Source organism: Mus musculus, chromosome 7 (assembly GCF_000001635.26).
Source record: "Mus musculus strain C57BL/6J chromosome 7, GRCm38.p6 C57BL/6J".
In the NCBI taxonomy this organism is placed as follows: domain Eukaryota; kingdom Metazoa; phylum Chordata; class Mammalia; order Rodentia; family Muridae; genus Mus; species Mus musculus.
Genome location: NC_000073.6, coordinates 78,727,060 through 78,752,173, shown reverse-complemented (window position 1 = coordinate 78,752,173; position 25,114 = coordinate 78,727,060). Strand labels below are relative to the sequence as shown.

The following is a 25,114-nucleotide window of genomic DNA, read 5'->3' as shown; positions in this document are numbered from 1 at the left end:
CTCCTCATATGATCTTTTCTCTCTCTCTTTTTTAAAAGAATTATTTATTTTATGTATAGGAGTACACTGAAGCTGTCTTCAGACACACCAGAAGCGGGCATCAGATTTACAGATGGTCATGAGCCACCATGTGGTTGCTGGGATTTGAACTCAGGACCTCTGGAAGAGCAGTCAGTGCTCTTAGCTGCTGAGCCATCTCTCCAACCCGAGGCCCTGTCAATAAAGATCATGTTTCCATGTACTACCACCTCGAGGATTAGGACACTAACCTGTGATTTCCAGGGGGTGGGTTACACAGTTCAATACATAATAGATGGTTCTACTCTCAATCCCTTTTGCCAGAGTATAAGTTTTATACCATTCTATGCACGTAGTTATTTAAAATACCGCCACATGTTGAACATTTACCGGCAACTGATCACACACTTGTTTTAAAATAATTCTTTGGTATACATATAATTTTACCACTTATCAAAGACAAAAAAAGCAAATTTGTATATTAATGAGATGAATATGTTTATTTAGGTTTGTATCATATTATGATCCGATGTATGTGGTACTACAGGGAAGAGAACATCATTGTATTTCAAAGTTGATCTGCAGTTGATAATTGCCGCTACTGAGTACACCACATGGCACAAAGAAGTAGTCCAAGATGGCTGAAATGTATCTAGGGCCATTTTGGAAACTGTCTAAAGCTGTTCTAACCCCAAGTCATCAGTCACAGAGTGATTTATTCTGAGATTCAAGTCAAAACATCGATTTTAAAGTCAAGCGTTTGAACACAAGGTAGTTCAAGTATATTCTGATTTAATATTTACATGGTATGTAGTGATGGTAGGAAAATAATGGTAAACCTTAGTTTTGCATAATGAAATGAATGTTTTCTTTTCTTTCTTTTTTTTTATTAGGTATTTTCCTTGTTTACATTTCCAATGCTATCCCAAAAGTCCCCCATACCCACCCCCACAATCCCCTACCCACCCACTCCCCCTTTTTGGCCCTGGCGTTCCCCTGTACTGGGGCATATAAAGTTTGCAAGTCCAATGGGCCTCTCTTTCCAGTGATGGCCGACTAGGCCATCTTTTGATACATATGCAGCTAGAGACAAGAGCTCCGCGGTACTGGTTAGTTCATACTGTTGTTTCACCTATAGGGTTGCAGTTCCCTTTAGCTCCTTGGGTACTTTCTCTAGCTCCTCCGTTGGGGGTCATGTGACCCATCCAATAGCTGACTGTGATCATCCACTTCTGTGTTTGCTAGGCCCCGGCATAGTCTCACAAGAGACAGCTATATCTGGGTCCTTTCAGCAAAATCTTGCTAGTGTATGCCATGGTGTCATCGTTTGGAAGCTGATTATGGGATGGATCCCTGGATATGGCAATCACTAGATGGTCCATCATTTCGTCACAGCTCCAAATTTTGTCTCTGTAACTCCTTCCATGGGTGTTTTGTTCCCATTTCTAAGAAGGGGCAAAGTGTCCACACTTTGGTCTTCGTTTTCTATACGAATAGACAGCTTTGCACAGTTAAAATCCCTGCAGGGGCCTGTAAGACGGCTCAGTGGGAAATGGGGCTTGTTGCCAAGCCTGATGACCTGAGTCCAATCCCTGGGATCCACATGGAAGAAGGAGAACTCTTTTCTGTACATTGCCCTCTGACCTTCATTCATATACTGTGGTGCACGTGAGCATGTGTGTATACACACACAGACACACAAGTAAATGTAACAAAATCTTTTAAAAAGGCCCACTGCAATTCATTGGAACAGTCTGGAATCTGAGCCGAGGTGTTTGGGGGCAGCCAGCGTTCAGTGGCATTGACTGGGCAGTGTGATGGCATATGCAGCCCAGAAAAGCACATGCTGTGTGTTCAGGGCTGAGGCTCCCGTGAAGTCGTGCTGTCACATGGGCGTGCCACCAGCACACATGGGACCCAAGAGACATTTGATTTTGAAGCAGTTTCTGGTCAGTATGTGTTGTCACCTGATTCTCGTCTTTCTACGTTCAGGTATATGATGCCATGTGCGATTGCCATGTGTATCTTAGGAAGCTGGACAGGACCCACAGACAGAAGCTCTGTGTGACTAGCTCCCAAGTCAGGAGCCCAATAACACAAGATGAAGCAGGAATGGGCGAAAGGTGGTTTGCTCAGGACTTGGCTGAGTTAAAGATTTTGTACTTCATCCTGTTTCAGACCCCATGCATCAGAACTCATGATGGCTCTCGGGACTTAGGCATTTAGATACTCACCATACTAAATATTTCAAGTCTCTCTTTTAAAATGCTGGTTGCTCTTAGTGGACGGGAAATGATGGTGCACGCCTTTAATCCCAGCACTCTGGAGGTAGAGGCAGGTGAATCTCTATGTTCAAGGCCAGCTTGGTCTACAGAGTGAGTTCCAGGACAGCCAGGGCTACACAGAGAAATATTGTCTTGAATGAAAAACCAAACCAAATCAATCAACCAACCAACCAATCAATCAATCAATCAATCAAATGCTGCATGAATGGATCAAGACAGCAGTATTGTCGACTCTCTTCTGCAAGCCCCCCAGGGGCCAACCCCTCTACCTGAGGCTCCAGCATAGCCAGCAAGCTCCCTCTTTCCTATGGCCTCCTTGTGCCATGAGCAGAGAGACAAGTGTACTAGCCAGTAATTAGCTTTTAATTAGAAAAGTGCAGCTTTGCTTCCACGAAGGGACAAATACCTTTCAAAATCGAATTACCGTAATTGAATAAATCTCCTACCAGATATTTCTGAAAGTTCTAGTTCTTTCATTATGAACCCCATTGAGCAAAGCTTCGTGGAAGTGGTCAGTTAATCCGTCAGCTTCAGGGGCACTGTTTGTCGTACGGTTGTTTGTTTGTTTGTTTTTTCCATGAATGAGGGCCCGTTTCTGAGTATTACAGGGTTCCTTGGATGCTTCAGGCTCTCCTATGGGTGCTGTCAAAGTGTAGCTGGGTACCTGCAGCACCTTCAGGCGTCCTGAACCAGAATTTCAGAATTTGGGTCAGGCTAGAATAGAGCCAGGAACTCTGTTGTAAAAACTCTCCAGGAAATTCTCTTCTGTCAGCCAGCCATGTAGAGGGTTCCTAGACAAGCTATCCTCACTCCGAACCCCTAGGTCATGTGGTTCAGAAGCAGTCAGAGGGCACCAGGCGTTGCATAGGAATGCATGGGAGTCTCTGTCGTCCTCAGTTTCGTCTAAGATTTTTTTTTCTCACAGTTCTTTATTGATTCTTTGTGAATTTCACATCATGCGTCCCAATCCCACTCATTTCCAAGTCCTTCCATATCTGTCCTCCACCTTTGTCACCTCCCCACAAAAGATAATACAAAATAAAATGTAAAAAAATAAATCTCTCGGTGGGAGCTGTGGTGTGCCATGCTGTGTCACACAGCGATACCCTTTCGTCCACACAGCTTTACTTGCAAATGTCCATTGCAATGAGTCGTTGGCCTGGTTCGAGGCCTTTGGCTTCTGCTACATCAACAGTGTTGGGTTCTCACCAGACTCTTCTCAGATATCCTGTTGTCCTGTGTCATGAAGACTCTGAAGCTTTGGATCTGCAGGACTGGCCCCTTCATACCCTCCAGCAGTTCATAGATGCGATAGATGTCGGGGTGGGCCAACTCAAAGCCTTGGATCTAGACCTGGGTTGTTTATGAGTTGGTCAGTTGGCCAGCTCTCTTGCGCCAATGACACCAGAGCTATCTCTCCTGCATACAATCACTGCTGGTGCCACCGTAGGGTGGCTGGTGATGGGCGGGGCCAGTGCAGCATAGCTCTTGGACATCAATGAGATCCACAGACCCCATCAATATAGACCCCTACTGTGGTAGAGCCACGGCCCCAGGTATGGTTTGCTGAAGCAGCACGGGTCCAGATAGCACATGGCCTCAGGTGCCAGTGCAGGCCTCTTCTGTCAGGCTGTTCCTCACTGCCATCAAGTCTCCAGTTCTGCCTCTCCTTACAGTGCCCACACTGCCCTGCTTCTCTTTCTCTTTCATCTCTTCACCTCGTATTTGTTCGTCATGCTGTGGCACTCCTGGCCTCTGGCTATCTTCTGTCTTGTGCAGCATGCTTGCAGGCAGGGCTTGTGACCTCTCTAATTTTTTTTTAATTTTAAATTTCGCAAATGAATCATCTGAGATGATTGTGCAGGACTCCGTGGGAATCAGGAGGTGTGTCTAAGGTTTGGTAACCCAGCATCAGCGCAGTCATCTTTGCTGTTTTCTTTTTTTCTTTTTCTTCTTCTTTTTCTTCTTCTTCTCCTCCTCCTCCTCCTCCTCCTCCTCCTCCTCCTCCTCCTCCTCCTCCTCCTCTTCCTCCTCCTCCTCCTCCTCCTCCTCCTCCTCCTCCTCCTCCTCCTTCTTCTTCTTCTTCTTCTTCTTCTTCTTCTTCTTCTTCTTCTTCTTCATCTTCCTCTTCTTCTTCTTCTTCTCCCTCCTCCTTCCCTCTCTTTCTTTTTTTTTTTTTTTACAGTTTTTTATTAGATATTTTCTTCATTTACATTTCAAATGTTATCCTCCTTCCTGGTTTCCCCTCTGAAAACCCCCTCCCACCTCCCTGCTCACCAACCCACCCACTCCTGTTTCCTGGCTCTGGCATTCCTCTACACTGGTGCATAGAGCCTTCAGTGGTTAAGAGAACTGACTGTGGTTCCAGAGGTCCCTGGTTCGATTCCCTGTTTCCTTTGGTGGTTTTTATGCTTTGTGGGGACCCACAACATCCAAACTGCAGAAAAGCTGAGCACATTCTAGAGGCCACCTGAGGCTGAGGGCCATAACCCATAGCATAACTGCTTCAGCGTGGGCTACAACCTAACCCATGGCCAGTGGGAGAGGCAGCCAGACTCCACTGTTAAGTCTGGGTTAAGGCCTCCTCCCACCTGGCTGTGAAGTGAGAGAGTGAGGTTCAGAACTACCATTGTCATCTGGCCATCCCCAGAGAGTAGGTGGGGCCCTAGACAGTCCACGGAGGACAACAGCTGGAAGGTTGAGCCTCTCCATTTGTAGTGGCATTATTTCTATCCATTGTAGTGAGCATGGTTCGAAGTTTTTCCACTCTTAGAATACATAGACATTTCAGTTATCAAATTCCTTCTGCAGCAGCCAGTTCTAGGTTGAGTTTCCTATTATGACCAGAGGATTTCTGACTCCAGTTATCAGGACACAGTGTTCATAGCCTGATTGAGTATTTCACATGATGTTCACATTCAGGTGCCCCCCCCCCACACTGATGATGTGGTTAAGTTCCCATACGTTCATTGTGAATTGTGAATCTGAATCCCCAAATGCAATGAATCCACCTAGTCACAAGAATATCCCAGATTAGCTACATGGCTGTCTTTCTTCGGAATTGTGGAGCCAGCTGGGAGCTGTGGTTACCACTGGCCAGGCCAGCCTGGCAGAGTACATCCTATTGCAATTGCACTAGACCCAGGGATGAAGATGAACCATTATTAGCCAGAGGACTGCCTGTATCAGCATTACGACTTAGGGTTGAAAATTAAGTATTTAAAATGCATTTAAAAAATCATTAGGCACTGGTAAGAGAGCTCAGTGTGTAAGGGCACTTGATGCTCAGATTGGCAACCTGAAGTCAGTCCCTAGGGGCCACGTGGTGTAAAGGGAGAGCAGACTCCTAAAGTTGGTCCCTGACCTCTGCTGCCAAGATACCTGTCAGTGCTTGCCTGTGTGCCTGTCTATGTTCTATCTCAAGACTTCACCACAGCCTTGGCTCTGAGTGTGCTGTTCTGAGCACACAGATACACACACACACACACATACACACACACACACACACACACACACACACACACACACACACACACACACACAAATAAGTGTAATATGTTTAAAATCACTGTCTTAGTCAGGGTTTCTATTCCTGCACAAACATCATGACCAAGAAGCAAGTTGGGGAGGAAAGGGTTTATTTGGCTTACACTTCCATACTGCTGTTCATCACCAAGGAAGTCAGGACTGGAACTCAAGCAGGTCAGGAAGCAGGAGCTGATGCAGAGGCCATGGAGGGATGTTCTTTACTGGCTTGCTTGCTTCCCCTGGCTTGCTCATCCTGCTCTCTTATAGAACCCAAGACTACCAGCCCAGAGATGGTCCCACCCACAAGGGGCCTTTCCCCCTTGATCACTAATTGAGAAAATGCCTTACAGTTGGATCTCATGGAGGCATTTCCCCAACTGAAGCTCCTTTCTCTGTGATAACTCCAGCCTGTGTCAAGTTGACACACAAAACCAGCCAGTACAATCACCAATAAAACAGAAAATAGTTTTCAAGTACAAATGTCTCTAAACATGTTATGCAGCCATATCTAAAACATTGTTCAGAATCTTATCACTTGTTTAAGCAGTAGCAGTCTTGTGTCATGCTCACCCAAGAGTGCCTGGACTCAGCTCTGCTGCTTCCTCTCTATGTACTACACTGAGCGTTGTCCAGCCCTGACAATGGTATGCAACTAATTTTGACAGAGCTAGAGCCAGATTTCATACCTTGGATTCCTATTTTAATTCTCTTTGTCCTCTATGGCACAGAGGAATAGGGTTTTCTTGGAATTCAGGTCATTTACATTTATGTGTGTGTGTGTGTGTGTGTGTGTGTGAGCATGTGTGTGCTTGTATATGTAGGGAGAGGAGGGGAGGTCAGAGGTCAACACCATGTGTCTCCCTCAATTGCTCTCCATGGAATGTTTTGTGACAGGGTCTCACTGAACCTGGAGCTCACGGATTCAGCAAGATGTGGGCACTCCCCTGTCTCCGCTTTCCCAGCATCAGGATTCTCTGGGTTCTGGGAGATCAAGTTCAGAACATTAGGCTGATGCAGCAAGAAATTTACCAACATAGTCACCCCCCACACACCCCAGAGACCAAATTTAGGCCATTTTAAAATTATATTCATTAGTTTACAAAATAAAAGGTAAATTTAAATAATTTTTACTTAAAAGGGAAAGCCTTTCTTCCTCCCTTCGTCCTTCCCTTCGTCCCTCTTTTCATCCCTCCCTCCCTTTCTCCCTCCCTTTTCCTCTCTCTCCCTCTCTTCCTCTTTCCTCTTTCTCCCCTTCCTCTCCTTCCTTTCTCTTCTCCTCCTCCTCCTCCTCCTCCTCCTCCTCCTCCTCTTTCTTCTTCTTCTTCTTCTTCTTCTTCTTCTTCTTCTTCTTCTTCTTCTTCTTCTTCTTCTTCTTCTTCTTCTTCTCTCTCTCTCTCTCTCTCTCTCTCTCTCTCTCTCTCTCTCTCTCTTCCCTTCTGTTAATTTTTGTAGTCTGGGAATTGAACCTAGGGCCTTACACATACTGGGCAAACACTGCTCCACTAACCTACATCCTCAGCTGTTTTTGATTTTTTGCTTTTTTTTTTTTTTTTTTAATTTTAAGGGTTTCCCAGACTGGCTGTGAGCTTGCTCTCATCCAGGCAGGTATTCAATTTAACAATCCCTCTGCCTTCAGCCTCCTTACCAGGAAGACTGCTTTTTCCTCATGTCAGCTACAGAGCATCAGAGAAAGGGAACTCTGTCAGGTACTTGGTTAGGTGCTTCTGTAGGTACCCCAGGTAGGGTCTACCAGTTACTTATGAGGCTGTTTTAGGGTGATCTGATTTAGACTTGGGAATAAACTAAAGCTCAGAGATCAAAAGTGACCTTTCCAAGTGACCACTACTCAGGGACAGAGGACTCTTCAGATGATGGTTTGCTTTTAAAGGTAAGAAACTTAAAATGCGTATGTCCTCACACCTACGTGTATGCATGGGCACAAGTGAATGAGTGTACATGTGTGTGAGCAAGTCCCTGTGTGTGAATCTGCACTGTGTTTTTCAAGGCACTAGTGGGCAGAAACAAAAGCCTTTTGTTCCAGAGAAGAGAGAAGTAATAGGGTGGAATGTTTCCATTTCTGTCCCTAAGCTGTAAGAGGATGCTAAGACAAGGAACTGGCAGATCTTAGGGGCCAAAGAACTGGTCCCAGCTGCTGTGTCAGGAGGGAGAGTGCAAGGCAAGGCACAATGGTCAGTCATCCCAGGTTTACAGGAATGGTCTGTGTCCTAAGGAGGGCTGATTCAGATGGCATAGAGGATCTGTTCTCATCCATCACAGGCTGACTGAGGTTATCAGCAAATCATAGCACTCTGGATTTTTCCATGCAGCAAGCGTGTAGGGTGGGTGTTAGTGTGTGGCCCAGGGCTTGCCAGTGAATGTACATTCAGGGGTTGACAGGAGCCATTTGGCTGGGCCTCCCACTCACCGAGGGCTTCAGATGTAGGCTCTTGATATTATTTCCAAATGAGGTTACATGTGCAGTCCGAGAGATAAGCTGACAAGACTCAGAGGAGAAGACATTCATCATCCGGCTCTAAGTACATTGCATTACCAAGGCATGCCGCCTGCAGTGCCCTAAGAATTAATAGTTCATAAGTCCTATGATATTTTATAGATAGTGCAATTATATGGCATTTAAAACATATAATGACAATTTGTTAAATGTAAACATCGCAAGCAGCCTCAAATTTAGGAGCTTGGTGGTAGAAATTTCTCATCCACGGAATATTTTGTAAACTCCCAGATTGTACATGGTGTGGGGCTCTGGTCACCACTCTGGAACCCATGGTGTACAATTCATGTCAGCCATTGAGGACGATTATTGATATGAGTGACTTTGAGCTCATGGGGTGTGTATGTGTGCATGTTCACATCTGGATGTATAAATGTATGTGTTTGTATGTTGCTGGGAGACCAGGGTAAAACCATCCTCAGCTTGGGAGGACTGAGGGTGGGAAGCAGGGGGGCGGGAGGTACTCTCAGACTGCTGCAAATCTAAGACGTCAGGGGCATAACTTGATTTGGCGATTTGGCCCAAGTAACCCTCTCAAAATAGAAAAATCAAGGACCCAGCATGGAGGCAGCCTGTCTGGGCTCAGACTGGTAATGAAGACTAACAAGAGTTGATGGAGCCTGGGAGCGATGGGCTGAGATGGCCCCGAGCTGCCTGGCACCCTGAGCCCAGCAGTCATCAAGTACTGCCCAGCCTACCTAATGCTATCACCCACAGAGATTCTCATTGATATGTACCCAGAGAAAGGGACAGAGCATCCCTGCCAGCTCCTGTGGAAGGGCAGTGGGTTCTGCAGAACCTGATAAGATGCTGCCCTTGTGGGCCAGTAAATTTGGGACCCCCTACCCCTATTCTAGAGGTTACTCAGCCAAAGGCTAATAAAACAGAGGGTTAAACCTGTCCTTTGAAAAATGTATTTCTTAAAATATTTATATAATCTTACTATGTTCAGTTTAGGAAACTAGAAAATATGGGTTGCCAGAAAGGAAAAGGAAGCAGCCTCAGCCAGAATCATCACTGTACACAGACACTTCTCAGGCCAGGAGTGGGGTAGGATATGAAGTCATTCCATAGAGAGAACCATTAGCTGGGCAATACTTCAGAGATGTGCCACACTGGGGGAAGACCAGCCGTTTTCCTCTGGGTTGGGCACAATCACTCACTGTCTTGATGGTTGAGTTCTAGAAGGAAGTAGTTGACGTGCATTTAGGGGGACAGGTTATATGAAAAATACACGTCCTGAAACATGAACATCAAACTGAGCATGGGTGGACTCTCACGTTTTAGAAGGAAAACTGGAAATGAGAAGGACTGAGATTCATCAGCTTGCCGTGCTCAGTGAGTAGAGGGTTGGCAGATCTCACAGTCTCACTCTGTCTCTCTGTCTCTCTATCTCTCTTTCTCTGTCTCTTTCTCTGTGCTGCCCCAGTCCCCACCTCCTGGAGTTGAATCGTGTGAAGTTGAATGCGTGCATTATGTAACTGCATCTTTTCCAACTTTCTCTGTGTACATGAATAAATCTCTATGATTGACAGGAACAGGATCCCATTGTACATAATCTTCTCATTTATTATATCCTGGATAATAAATATAATATCGGTATTATTTTACTCATGGCATGCCACTGGAGAAATAATATCATAATCGGCATAATTGTGTAATCAATCCCTTGTTTCAGGGCACTTGTTTCCAAACCTTTGTTAATTGCATCAATATATTTCCTTCTGCAGGAATCTGCTTTCCCATGCAATTACTTTCTTAGAACAGATTTTCCCAGGGAGGAATTCTGTGTCAAATACATTTGTAGTTTCAGCCAGTGGTCACGGCTAGCTTGTAGTTTTTATTCTTGTCCAGAAAAGAGAAATAACTCAGAACATGTGGATCAGTTCTGGGAAGAAAAAATAAAAGAGGTGTATAGGTCACAAATGTGTGGGGAAGGACATGGACCATGGTGACCGTGGAACCAGCCTGAGGATCATTTGTTTTGTGGTCACTCATCTTCAATCTCTCCATCATTTCCCACCAACGTGGGGTTGTTTCTTGTTTGTCAATGGGATGAGCTAGGCTCAGGTCTTCTCTGGAGTCCTTGATGCAATGAAGATGATCTACTTCATTCACGGAGTGCTTTACAGATATCAGTGGTTTCATCTTCTCAGTATCTCACACAGCAGACTTTGTTAGTTCTTCCTTGAGAAAGAAAGAGAAGGGAGGTTTGGGGAAGTATAGGGAGAGTCTCAAGCTTATAGACACAGGAAACAAGACCTGGAGTTTAGCTCAGCAAGCAGAAAGTGCTAATGCAATCATAAGCCAATAGGAATTGGGGATTCAACTGTAGGGCAAGTTGCCTATTTCCCATACTGTTTCTACCTATCCTGCATCCATTACTGTTTTTCATTTGCTAGAATCCTGATATGGGTTTGGGAACTACTATTTGTCTGCAATTTTAAAAAATGAGACAGGTACCTCTATAACCCAGGCTAATATTTAACTCATTGTGTAGTCAAGTATGACTTGAACCCCTGATACCTCTTCCTCCACCTCCCAAGTGCTGGGACTACAGGCACGTGCCATCATGGCTAGCTGGTTTGAGAATGATTCTTGAGTGGAGTGGTCACTAAGGAATATTTTGCATTTTTTAGAGTGATAACTTGCTCAATTCATGAGGTGCCTGTGACAGTGCATTACTTCAATATCTGTCCCCTCATTTTATAAGGCTTCTGAATAATGAAACATGAAAGGAATCCATTCTTTCCTTCAAAGCACATTGTTCTCATTGTTTAGGGCACGCATGTTACTCAGGTCTGAATATTCTCTATAATCCTGATGAGCAGCTCAACTTCAAGGCCACCGGTCCTTTCAGGTTTGCATATGCATATTATGGCTCTACCATGTCTGCCAATGAGGCAGAAACTGTTTCTCCAAAGAATCTATGCCCTGCCCCCCCCATCCCCCGCCCCCTAGAGGGACATGATTTAGCTTCAAAGGCTCAGACATGTCAACTGTAGTTCTCACATTGGGGCTGGCCTCAGAATATACTGCTTTCTGTTAGCCACAGATCTACCAATAATGAAGGCTCAGTGTTAGACCTTTACATTGTACCTCAGACTTCACCCCAAACTTCCCTTGCTATGCATCTCACTAAAAGTTGGCAATCTGATGGGCTTCTGGTGACTGGGTATGGCATTATGATCAAAGTATTATGAAAAATGTTCTGTTGCTTTCAGAGTTAAAGAGGTCCATCAACCAATATTGCCTTTATTTGGAAGTGTTTAAATATATACTTCATTTGGGGCTCTAAACTTTGGATCCCAGAAACTTCATGGGGCGGTACATTCCTGAATTTTCATGGAATTTGTTTTCCATAACTTGGCATGCACTCACTTGAAAGCAACCAGTGGGGGCTGGAGAGATGGCTCAGCGGTTAAGAGCACTGACTGCTCTTCCAAAGGTTCTGAGTTCAAATCTCAGCAACCACATGGTGGCTTACAACCATCCATAATGACATCTGACTCCCTCTCCTGGTGTGTCTGAAGACAGCTACAGTGTACTTACATATAAAATAAATAATAAATAAAATATTAAAAGAAAAAGAAAGCAACCAGTGTACTTGGTACTTTTTGCTTACCAGCTACTGTGCTTTCAGACCTTCATTATTACATGGAATATTAATTATTAATAATATACAATATTACAAGTAGTGCACAGGCCCTGAAGTTGATACATTTCAGACATGTGAATGTGAAGGTGTGTTGCTTGCTTGGACTCCTTGTCCCTGATTGAAACAGAAAGCAAACAGGACTTTTGGAATCCTCTGTTTCTGGAGATAGAGAAAAACATATATTTGAGATCATGGCTGAAGTACTGTTTTTTTTTTTTCCAGGGATCAAGCTTAGTCACTCTGTGGAGAATATAAAACATCTGGAATGGTAGTCACAATTGGAATGATTAAATATAATAATGTACTATTATTGTCCAAGATTTGTCTTTTTTTAATTTACAAAGGCCAAAGGGAGAATTAAATGGCACGTCCACCTTTGAAATCTTTGATAGTGGCATTAATCCCAGAATTGCCCCCAGGAATGCCATAATGAATGTTTTGTCATTTTGTTATGAAAGAGTGCCAAGGGCTCTTGCTTGACCCTTATTACAAAATAGCCTTTACTTAATAGCTCATAGGATTAACACACGAATTCTGACTGTGGCTGAGTATATTCCCTTTTCACCTCTATAATCATAAAGTGGCAAAATAACCATGTTAGAACTCACGGCCAACTCTACTTAACCCTTGCTTCCACAGCTTCTACCTAAGCGATAGACTGTAGTGATTTACCAATTACAAGTGTTAGCTCAAAGCCAGGGTTAACTATGCATCCTGTCCCTCATGCCCCTGCCAGAGAACAACTACCCTGAAAAACATTTGTACGTCCCTTTGGTAACCATTAGGTGAAAGATTTATAGTACACGCCGCGGTGTTGTTACACAATTGTTCTTCAAGGGTACCCAGTCTCCTTTTCAATCAGAAAGCTCTGGCTCTGTGAACTGATTTTGGTCTGGGAATTGGGTGAGAGGTAGGGAGTCTCTCTGATGGTGGCTTGAATCAATCTCTTGCTTATCAAGTCTAGCATTTTTTTTTTTTTCTTTTTTTGGACAGGCACGGCGAGTAGAACCTTAGGGGGGCAACACATTCACTTCAGTCACCCAGGGTTCATTATTTACAAGCTCCCTATAGGGCAGACCATTTCTGTTCAATGCTGGCCTGCCTGCCTGTTATGGGAACTAGGGTTACCTTTTCCCTGGCAGCTGAGGACACCTAGAACTTTGTCACTCCATTTTCCAGGTATTATTTCTTAAAGCTAGGGGCTCATTTTAATGGCCGTGTCTCCTGCTTTTATAGCCAATTGTGAGCACATATCCCTGGACGGGATTCTGAGGGGTCCATGCTCCTCTGTCTATGTACGTCTCAAGATCAGGACACCTCCCACATCCTCCTTTCTCTGGGACAGGGCTGTGAATATCATAGTTCCTCACCACTGCTTACAGCCTCAACTCTTTGGATTTCCCCCCTTGATACAAGGTTTAGTTTCAACTACAGGCTCTGGTTTTCAATCTATCAGCTAACCAAACAAGTAGAATAGACTCAACTAGTATATGAATACATGCTTTGAATCTAGAATCTCTGGTTAGATGTCAGGGTATGATCAAAACTTATGTTTTTCTCTTCTTGCTCTAGATCCGTGAGGTCCCATTCCCACACATATTTATATATATCACAGGCTGCCCTCATGTAGCCCAGGCTGGACTCAAATCCACCGTGTAGCTGAGGCTTACTTTAAGATGCCGGGCTTCCATCCCTGTGCTAGGAATATAGGAAAGCGCTCCCTCATCCCGCCCTTACTGTGCTTTTTTTTTATTTTTAAAGATGAACATATAGTAAAATTGACCTTGGGGAATATAATTTCATGTTTTAACGCATATAGATTTGTGTAAGCACTACCAGAATCAATATACTGAATAATTCTACTACTTCCAAACCTCCCATGTATGATGTCTTTCTGGTTACATCTGCATCTCACTCCTAATCACAATCCAATCAAAATCATTGATTTCTTCATTGCTGTTGAGCCCTCTTGAGAATGTCATGTGAGTGGAATCATGTTCACATAGCCTTTAACTGGGATCTCTCATACAGTGCAATACATTCAAGATCCACCTATTTCTGTGGCATACACCAGCAGTCCTTTCTTGTCAGCTGCTGCATACGTCATTGTATGAAAGGACCCAATGCCTGTGAATACATTCATCACCGGAAGAACACAGAGCAGTTTCTAGACTGTCAAACTTATGAACAGAGGTCCTACAAATATCCACCGACAGGTCTTGATGTGAACGTTAAGTTTTCCTTTCTTTGGGTAAGTGCATAAGGAGTGGGTCTTCCAGGTCATAGGGTAAGTGTGTGGTAAACTAACTGAGGACTGCTACCCTGCTTGCTAGCATGAGAACATGCCCTGACCACATTTGAGGGTGTCGGTTGCTACCTTTCTTCTTAACACTTGGTGTTAACAGTTTCTTTTTCATGTAGATATTCTAGTAGGTGTGTCTCACAGCCTGGTGTTAGTTTCTGCCTCCTTAATGGATTATTATATATTTTTCACATGCTAGTTTTGATCTCTGCATGTCCTCTCTGTCCAAGCATTTTCTATATTTTATGATTGGGTTGTCTGTTTTTTGGATTTTGGTTTTTGATGGCACACATCTTTAATCCCAGTGCCAGGAAGGCTTTCGTATTATCTGTCAGAATGGCACAGGCCTTTTGCCTGGAGGGTTCATTGTATACCAGAGAAACAGCTCTATGTACAACAGGGGGCAGAGCTACAGAATAAGGTTTCTGGATTTGACTGCCATAGTCACCTCCCCAGTCCCTACCAGTCAAGAACTGCTCCTCTGGTCTCAGGATGGCACACAGTCAGTCTGGGGGCCCAGGAGCCAGCTCTTGCTCTCTAGCGCCTACACCAGTGACGAAGAAACAACTCATTACATTGAAGGGTGAAGGTGCGCAGCCAGAGTATCATCGAGTCCTGCGTTATCTGGTTTTTTTTTTTAATGGATTTTTGATAGTTATAAAAGTCTAGATATGGAATATTTATTAGATGTATGGTTTGAATATACCTTCTTCTGGCTTATAAACTACCTTTTTAGTGTGTTAACAATGCCCATCACAGAATAAGTCCACAATTTAGGTAAAGTCAACTTTTCCTTACGGATCCCACTTTTGGTGTCACACTTTTTCCCTTGTGTTTTCTTCTAGAAGTTTATATTTAGGTTTCTAATAATTCTGGGGGTTTAAAAAAATATGTTGTGAATTAGTGAAAATAGGGGCCATGAATTTGAAGGAGAGTGGGGGAGGGGCATATGGGAGGGAGGGCTGGGAGGGAGGGAAGGGGAGGGAGAGATGTAACTAAACTATAGCTTTAGTGATCTGTTTTTGTGCCCGTGATAATAATCCATTCTTTCTCTATGTGTCTATGTGTGAGTTTTGGTTTCTGGTCCTGCCATTCTGTCATACTGACCTATATCCTAGCTGTTTCCCAGGATCCTCTGGTATCAGTTACTGTATCACAGTCAGAGAAATCTGAGACATTTTTTTTTTCTTTTATTCCTTTTTCGAGACAGGGTTTCTCTGTGTGGCCCTGGCTGTCCTAGAACTCACCCTGTAGACCAAGCTGGCCTCGAACTCAGAAATCTGCCTGCCTCTGCCTCCAAAATTCTGGGAAACCCTCAGTAGGTGATGTGTATCTCACAACTGCATTTTTCATTTCAGACTGCCTTGATTATTACACATTTGCACTCCACACACATGTCACAATTAGCCTGCTTTATCTATAGACATTCCTGTCAAGATTTGAGGTAGAATTATATTAAAATGTAAAGCCATTTGAGAGGAAACAATAGTTTTATCCATTGACTCTTTGAATTCTGAGGCGGAGCCATTCCATGAGCTTTTAAATTTGTGCACATGTCTCTCAGTTTTAAGAATATCTATGTTTTAATGTCTTCTATTTCTTTTGGCCTAAGATGTCTATCTTTTGATTTGAATGGGTCCTGACTTCTGAAGCGGCTTTGTAAGAACTACTTTAAAGCCGTTGCCATTTCCAACATAAGTGACATCCCTACACTGGTGTCTCTTGATTGTTTGCCCAGTGAGTTGAGGGTTTTTTTTTTTTTTTCTTAATGTTGAATAATTTTGGATTACATCTTGAACATTTAAAATATCACATTAGGGGATTTTTTTGGGGGGGGTCTCTTGTAAATTCCATGGAGACTGTTAGTGTTTTGGTTTTAACAAGCATATGACCTGATTGGGCAATGGCAGTGAGGCCTCTTATGCACCATTTCAACGCTTGTTGGATTGTCAGTCTTTGCTGCTGGAGCCTGGGGCCTTGTGCATGCTAGGCAATCACTCCACCACAAAGCCACACCCCAGGGCTGTGCTAGTCAGATGGATAGCTGGGCCATTAGTGGTCTGTCTTAGGGTTTCAGCCTTAGTCTTTGGTCTGCTGTTGAGGGTCTGATCTGTACACATGAAGCTCAGGACTGAGTCTGGCATTTAAAGACAATGTTGTAGGATCAGTTTTCTGGACCCTTCTCTTTCTCTGTGACCTTTCAGGTCCTTGGTACTTGTAATATTGATGCTCAGAAAGCTGGGGCCATAGTTACGGCTACTTTGACTGAAGCTAAGCAACAAAAGGAAAGAGATAGAAATAAAAACCGTAGGGTTCCCTCATCCCCTTGATGCTGCCTCTGATGGAAAGTGTAAGTTTCCTACAAATATCCACTGTCACTTTCTCATGTCACAACATCATGCCAACACCTGAGAACTGGAGCATCAGGGAATGATTACATGGCTAACAGGAGCTGGAGGTTGACAGGGAAGCAGAAATTTCTCATGTTCCCTGAACAAACTCCCTACCTTCCTTTTTTCCTTTCTTTCCTCTTGATGTGGTGTGTGTGTGTGTGTGTGTGTGTGTTACGTGTACCTGGCTGTGCTGCTGTGTGCACCTGTGAGTGTACAGAGCCTGGAGCAAGATGCTGAGTGCTCTGTGCTCAGTGCCATCATTCTCTGCCTTGTTGCCTGGAGGCAGGGTCTCACTAAATCCGAAGCCTGCCACTTTTGCTAGGAGGGCTGGCCAGTTCTGGGGAACCTGCCTATCTCTTCTCTCCAAGCCTGTGCTTACCTACATACACAGCCATGCCCAGAGTTTAATGTGAATGTTAGAGATTCAAACTCAGGTTCTAATGCTTGAAGAGACAATGCTCTTACCCACTAAGCTCATCCCTGGAGCTCTCTATTTTCATCTTTCACAAAGAGCTCGGTGCCTCCTCCTTTGGTTCTTCCTGTCCATGCATTTGGTTTCTGGGATTCTGCAATTCAGGCTGGGGAGATCATCGGAAACCTAGAACATGCTGTGAGCTCTGACCTAAGCCCTGATTTCTACTACTTTCTTTCTAGGGACCCCAGAAAGTCTCATGCACACTGTCTGGGTTTCATACACACGCTAGCCAGGAAGCACAGGATGCAGAGAGATTATTTCACCTTCCCAAGAACCAGGACCTTTCCTTGTATTCATGATGATTTAAACAGAAACATCCTTCATTTTTACCACATTGATCATTCTCTTTCAGGTATGACGTTGTAACAAATTATAGAAAGGATCCTTAAAAGAACAGTGCTTGCCAGGTGTGACTTTGGAATCGGCCTCCTCTGATTTGGTCCCCATTATGGATCTGGAGTTAAATGTGAGGGTGGAGGAGGTTGTAAGGAGAACCCTTACAGTGTGGCTGTCTCACATAAGGTCATTTCAGGAACTTTGCATAAGGTGCGACCTATTTCATGACTCAGAGGAGGAGAAGGTCAGTGGGTCTTAGGGATTAGGATGCTCGGATGCTGCAGAACAGCACTACCCCAGTCCTGGGGGCCTTACTGTATTGTAACAACTGCCCTTCCAAAAGACATGCTAAGGTCTTGAGTCTGAGCTCCAGTGCAGCTCGGCAAACCATAGCCCCAGGCTTAGACTCAGTCTGGCTTTTAGTAACACAAGCCTTGCTAGAGATAAGCAACTCAAAAGAATTTCTTTTTTTCCCCGAGTAGCCATAGAAACTCAGTGCTCTGACTACTTTGGGCTGAAAACGTAAAAGCCCTGCCTTTCGTTTCTACTCTCGAAGCTCACCGGTGCAGTTATGAATCACCAGTCTACTCTACAGTCTTTGCACTTCTCAAGCCCTGATGAGATTCTGTCAATGCTGCTGTTGTCGCCCCCAAAGCCTTCATTCTGCACTCTGCATTCCAGGTAGCCCCAGACCACATTTAAGGAACAGTTTTTGTCATGACATATATTAGGCTGGCGATGTTGCATCCTTTATTCATAGCTGGATCCCCATGCCATCAGACTGGACAGCCTATTAGTCTTGCATCCACCTTTCCTCAGAGATCTGCTTCCTGTACTGTTTGCTGCTGGGTAGCAGGTTCTGCTGAGGACAACAGAATCCACGTTGCCAAGGGTTAGTGGAAAAGGAATGAGAATAGTCTATGTGGTAGGCTGTACTCTAGGATGATCCCCAGGGTCCTTCATCACTGCCCTGCTTGCCCCATCTGATCGCTTTCCTTAAGTGTGGGTGGAGACTTTGAACATGACAAGATACCATGGAATTACATCATAGGAAAAAAGAATCTGGCTGCCATAATCGTGATTGTTGATAGCTGACTATGCTTAATAAAAGTGAGGCTATTCTAGGTGAGTGTGACCTAATTAGGCTGTACCTTAAAACATGCGAGAACTAGTCGTGGCTGTCCTCCTTCTGGCTTTAAAGAAACAACCGGACTTATTGCAGAGAAGGTCATGTGTCAAGGACTTCCTCTAGAAGTGGGAAGTAGAAATGGCTTGGTAGTTAAAATACAGAGACTAGCACTACACAAGATACTAAGTTCAACCCCCCAGTACCACAAAATCCACAACGATATAGCAACTTCAGCCATAAGGTCATAAGAAAAACTGATTTGGCAAACAAGCTGGCGGGCCTTGCTAGAGGGCCATTCCCAACCAAGCCTCTCCATGAGGAGACAGCGGATGTCACCTATATTTCAGTGAAACCCCAATCCAGGGACTGGCAAAGATGGACTAGACTTTCGACCCATGGAAAATTTGAGATAATAAATGTATGATGCTTAAAGCACAAAAACCCATGAGATATTTTATATAATAGAAAATAAATGTTACATATTGGCCACCTCCTAGAATTTCTAGAAGAAGCTAGCTTGTAAATCATCAAACCAGAGTTGATGTCGGCAAAAGACAGGTCCAGCCATGAGGTCATTTGTTACAGACAGCACTCTGCTGCTGCTTGCGCTCGGTGCCAAGCATCTACGAAGCCAAGGACCCAACAGCACGACTGAAGGCTGCAGTCTACTACAGTAGCACTCAGATAATGTTTCAGTGCCGTTTCCTTATTTGTGATAAAAGAGTAACATTAGTATTTGCCTCAGAAGGTAATTATAAAGACTAAGTGGAATTAGTCTTTTAAAGTGTTTTAAATAAACAATGCATAGTTCTTACTGTTACATGTATCTTAGCCATTATTATTATTTTAAAAAATTAACTAGTTAATTTATTATTTTACACTCCATATTTTATTCCCCTCCCCCTGTCCACCCTCCAACTGTTCCACATCCCATACCTCCTCCCCACTCTCCTGTCTCAACGTGGATGTCTCCACCCCCCCACCCCCCACCCCACACGACCTCTAAACTCCCTAGAACCTCTAGTCTCTTGAGGGTTAGGTGCATCATCTCTGAATGAACACAGACCCAGGAGTCCTCCACTGTATGTGTGTTGGGGGCCTCATATCAGCTGGTGTATGCTGCCTGTTTGGTGGTCCAGTGTTTGAGAGATGTCAGGGGTCCAGATTAATTGAGACTACTGGTCTGCCCTTCTTCTCAGCTTCTTTCAGCCTTCACTAATTCAACAACAGGAGTCAGCTGCTTCTGTCCATTGGTTGGGTGCAAATATCTGCCTCTGATTCTTTCAGCTGCTTGTTGGGTGTTCCGGTGTGTGGTCATGCTAGGTCCCTTTTTGTGAGTGCTCCATAGCCTCAGTAATAGTGTCAGACCTTGGGACCGCCCCTTGAGCCAGTTCCCACCTTGTTAGCCATTATTTTTAATACATGACTAGCCCAGGGCCGTGCAAACAGCAAGTGATTTAATGCAGGCTGAACTTGACTCTGTCTACCCCCCACACCCATTGTCCTTATTTTCATATCTCCTCAACTTTTAGCAGGAAGAGTAATCCAGGAACGCAGTTATAATGAAACTCTGCCTGTTTTCATTTTTGGTTTCTCCCAGGAAAAACCCATCTGGAAGGGACAGAAGACATCTTACACAACAGAGCACAAAAACCATATGATTTGATGTTTACTGAGTAAATAAGAGGGCTGTTAACACCTTTACCAGCAAATGCAGAACTTGAGAACTCAGAAGACAATTGGCTGATACACTAACTCCATAAAGCTCAGAAAGATGTCTGGAAATGCCCCAGATCAGCCTTCTGGCTTTCCCAACATCCTCACTGTGAGTTCTGCGTCTTCTGTCATACACCTTGTTTGAAATATACATCTATTTTTCTCCTCGACTAATTGAGATTCTCTCTGCCTGTCACTGTGAGGAAAGGGTGTGAACGTTTGGAACTGCCGCCTTCACTGTCTAGGGAAGGCGTGCGTTTCTGTGTGTGGGCATGTGCATGTGTATGCTATGTACGGAGGTGGGGAGTAAGGCAGATGGTTTGGTGACGATGCTTTAGACCTTCACTCCTGATGCAAAGAAGAAGAATTCTGACCAATAAGGAGGCAAAGTGAAGGTGTTAGTGAAGGACTGTCCAGAACCTGTGGGTAAAATGATTTACTGGTACCCAGCAGGAATATCCTTAGCTGTGCACAGAAATACGATCATTATAAAACTGGGATATTTTAAGCCAAGATGCTAATTAAAAATTGAAAAAGTTAAAGGTGGAAGTTACTGAGTTTGGTTGCTTTCATGGAGAGCCATGTGCCTGTTTGGTATGGTGGTGTCATTAAAGCCACGCAAGACTTGAGGAACACACAGGTCAGCGTACAACCTAGAAATTGGTCAGAGCCCTTAATTAAGAGAACTTGCCCTAGCTAATTTCACCAAAATTGACCTTACTGGAAGGATGTTGGTACACTTACCAACTGTCCTAGTTAGAGTTTCTATTGCTCTAAGAAAAACCATGGCTAAAAGCAACTTGGGGAGGAAAGGGTTTAATTTATTCTGTTTAGGCTTCCACAGCGTGTCACTGTTTATCAGAGGAAGTCAGGGAAGGAACTCAAACAGGGCAGGAATCTGGAGGCAAGAGTGGAGCTTGAAGGGGCCATGGCAGAGTGCTGCATACTGGTTTGTTCCTCATGTTTTTCTCAGCCTGCTTTCTTATAGAACCCAGGATAACTAGTCTAAGTGTGAGCCTACTCATAGTGGGCTAGGCCCTCCTACATCAATCACTTCATGTGGGTACCAAACAACTAGAGCAGGGACTATCCCAAAAACTGTTACCCGTATGTGGGATATGTTCTTCTAGCTGGAATGACTTGTCTGGCCTCAATGGGAGAGGAAGTGCCTACCCTCGCAGAGACTTGAAGAGCCAGGGTTGCGGTGGGGATGCCTAGGAGGGTCCCCACCTGCTCAGAAGAGAAGGAGAGGGGGAGATGAGGGGAGGATTGTGGGAAGGGGTGACTGGGAGGGGGACAGTGAATGGGATGTAAAGTGAATAAGTAAAAAATAAAATAAAATACAAAAGAAAGAAAGAAAATAAAAGAAAAGGAAAGAAGAGAAAAGAAAAGAGAAGAGAAGAGAAGAGGAGAGGAGAGGAGAGGAGAGAAGAGAAGAGGAGAGGAGAGAAGAGAAGAGAAGAGAAGAGAAAAGAAAAGAAAAGAAAAGAAAAGAAAAGAAGAGAAAAGAAAAGAAGAAAATGCCCAACAGGCTTGCCTACAGTCCAGTCTTATGGAGACAGTTTCTCAATTGGGGTTTTCTTCTCTCAGATGACTCTAGTTTGTGTCAACTTGACATAAAAACTAGCCAGAAAATGATAAAAATCTGAAGATGGAGGTTTCAAATGGTGAGATATTTGGACTGCTGACTAGAATGTGGTTTAAGTTGTGTGCTCAAAGATTTCAAGGGGGGTTTAGGAGGTGGCTCAAGAGGGTGAGCACGAGCTGTACCTGCATGGGGATAAGTTCAAATCCCATTCACAAAGCTGGGTGTGGCCCACACCTGTAACCTCAGCTATGTAAGGGGTAGACAGGAGGATACTGGGGCTTTCTGGCTGTTAGTCTAGCTTTAGGTCTAGTGAGAGACCTTATCTCAAGGAAAGAAGGTGGAGAGTGATCGGGCTGACACCTGATGTTCAGATGTCCTCTGCTCCTCCACTCCCTGCCATGGCACAATTTCAATTGAGTTCTGGCCTCAGGTTATAGGCAAACTATCTCTCTCTCCCACAAACAGTACTTTTAAAATCTTGGGGGGGGGTGGGGAAAGCTGAACATATTTGAAAGCACAGTAGAATGACCCAAATGAGACATAGAATGAAGGTGATGCTGTGTGTGTGTGTGTGTGTGTGTGTGTGTGTGTGTGAGAAATTCACGTTTATTACTCTTCTTGCTGAAGACATCCTCAATTTTGTCAGTGTACATGATAGAGTTTCCTGGGTTGCGAATTTCCCCGTTGGGCAGAGGTTGGGGTGCGAATCTGCTAAGGGAAGTGAATATACAGGAAAAGAGTCATTCTAGAGGGAACCCCAAGTCTATATATAAACTCTCTTCAAATTCTCAAAACTTTCATACTTGTGAAGACACATGCAAGACTCTCCAGAAGAGAGTTCTGAGGACCTTGGTAAGCATGCATCACATAGCTCCCCAGTGCCACGGATACACGATTTAGAGTTCAGAGTCTGGCGAGATAAAGAGGCTTGATAACGCTTTCTGATAATATTCAGGAAGAGCCAATGTCTGGAGGGTAAGGACCATTTATAGGAGCTAACAATTATTCCATAAGCTGTGGGGGAAAGCAGAGAGGATTACTCAACAAAGCTTAAAGGCTCCACACGATGGAGATCATCCTCCTGTTTAACCGCTTGTAAGAACAAAACTCAATATCTTCAAAGAAAGATAACAGCATCAGTCTCTACAGGGTACCGCTAAGACATAATTAAATATTATTATTATTATGATAAGAAGAAAGGAAAATGAGAAAAATCAACCAATAGAAAAAGCCCAGAATGGTCCGGATCCTAATTTCAGTAAACAAGTGCCTTAAAATAAGTGTAATGGAAAAGATGAATCTCATGAAGAAGAGAATAAGTCAGTTTAACAGAAAGGATCTGAACAGATTTGCACACACACACACACTATTTTAAAAATAGAGCTTAAAAAACCACTAAAAGGAATATGAACAAGTTCAGAATATGAATAAATGGAGTTACAGAAAAAAGGAATAAGGTATCAGTCAGTAGGGGAAATATTTAAACAAGCACTGGTCAAGATTGTTCAAATTTTAATCAAAATTAGCAAATCATCAATGTAAAAGGTCAAATAAACTTCCAAATAAAATACTATATTGTTAATCTAACAAAAGGAAATCATACTGGGGAAAGTTTCTAAAGTATCCAAATTTTAAAAAAATGGAAAAAGGAAGCTTGCAAAGGAATAATGAACAATAAGGTTGGGGACTGACTTGTTAATAAATGGTTAATAATGATTAATTAATGATTGATTAGGTTGACGACTGACTTGTTAATAAAGTTCTAGTGGAGACTGGGCTGGCATTTAACATTAAGGTATTAGACAGATTAAAGCTTCGAGGTCTCACCTAAGCAGTATGCTCAAAGAAGTTCTTGAAGTTCAAGGACAACAATGCCAGGTGGAAACTCAGGTTTACAGAGCAGAATGAATTATCCTGGAAATGGTAATATAGGAAATATAAAGTTATGATATTAAAATCTTAAAAAGACAATTCTTGAAATTTAATATACTATCAATTATGCACTTAGAAGAAAATACATAGACAGTGTCTTAGTCAGGGATTCTATTCCTGCACAAAACATCATGACTAAAAAGCAAACTGGGGAGAAAAGGGTTTATTCAGCTTATACTTCCACAGTGCTGTTCATCACCAAAGGAAGTCAGGACTGGAACTCAGGCAGGTCAGGAAGCAGGAGCTGATGCAGAGGCCACGGAGGGATGTTACTTACTGGATGCTTTCTCTAGCATGCTCAGCTTGCTTTCTTATAGAATCCAAGACTACCAGCCCAGGGATGGCACCACCCACAATGGGCCCTCCCCCCTTGATCACTAATTGAGAAAATGCCACACAGCTGGATCTCATGGAGGCATTCCCGTACCTGAAGCTCCTTTCTCTGTGATAACTCCAGCCTGTGTCAAGTTGACACACAAAACTATCCAGTAGAGACAGGAATGAATAGATAGAAAAAAAAACTATATATACAAAATAGACGGTGACAATTTTATGGTGTGTGTCATAATCAGAAAGCCACCAAAATTAATGCAAAGGGGCATAACTTAGGGTGGTAGCAGCGGGGGATAGCAGTGTGGAATAGCTTATAGGATTGCTTAGGGGAATAGCAATGAGATGACCAAATAAAGTTGTTGTTGTTGTTTTTTAAACATTGCCTAGTTCCTAAGAAAGTTTTTTTTTTTCTTGTCTTTGTGAGACAGAATTAGAGTTTTTTTGTTTGTTTTTTTGTTTTTTGCAGCCCTGGTTATCCTGAAACTTGTTCTGTAGTCCAGGTTGTCCTTGAATCTAGGGATCTTCCTGTCTCTGTCTCCTGAGTGCTGGGATTAAAGCAAAGGATTGAGGGACCCAGAGGGGATAGAAACTCCACAGGAAGATCAGTAGAGTCAACTAACCTGGACCCTTGGGGGCTCCCAGAGACCGAACCCCCAACCGAAGAGCATGCACAGGCTGGACCTAGTGTTCCCCACCCCCAAGCAAATGCAGCAGATGTGGTGTTTGATCTTCATCTCAACAACTGGAAGCAGGAGGAGCTGTCCCCGACTCTGTTGCCTGCCTGTGGATCCTGCTCCCCTGACTGGGCTGCCTTGTCTGGCCTAAGTGGAAGAGGATGTGTCTAGTCTTGTAGTGACTTGATATGCCAGGGTGGGTTGGTACCCAGAGAGGGCCTCCTGCTTCTCAGAG

General features: G+C 43.8%; 1 long non-coding RNA gene across 1 annotated transcript; it reads left to right on the top strand.

Annotated features, from left to right (window-relative positions):
- The first annotated feature begins 17,529 nt into the window (after positions 1 to 17,529).
- Gm30892 lies at positions 17,530 to 24,701 on the top strand. The gene is made up of 3 exons (XR_391631.1): positions 17,530 to 18,188; positions 20,237 to 20,461; positions 24,672 to 24,701. It is a non-coding gene; the product is annotated as a predicted gene, 30892 (long non-coding RNA).
- Positions 24,702 to 25,114: the final 413 nt, after the last annotated feature.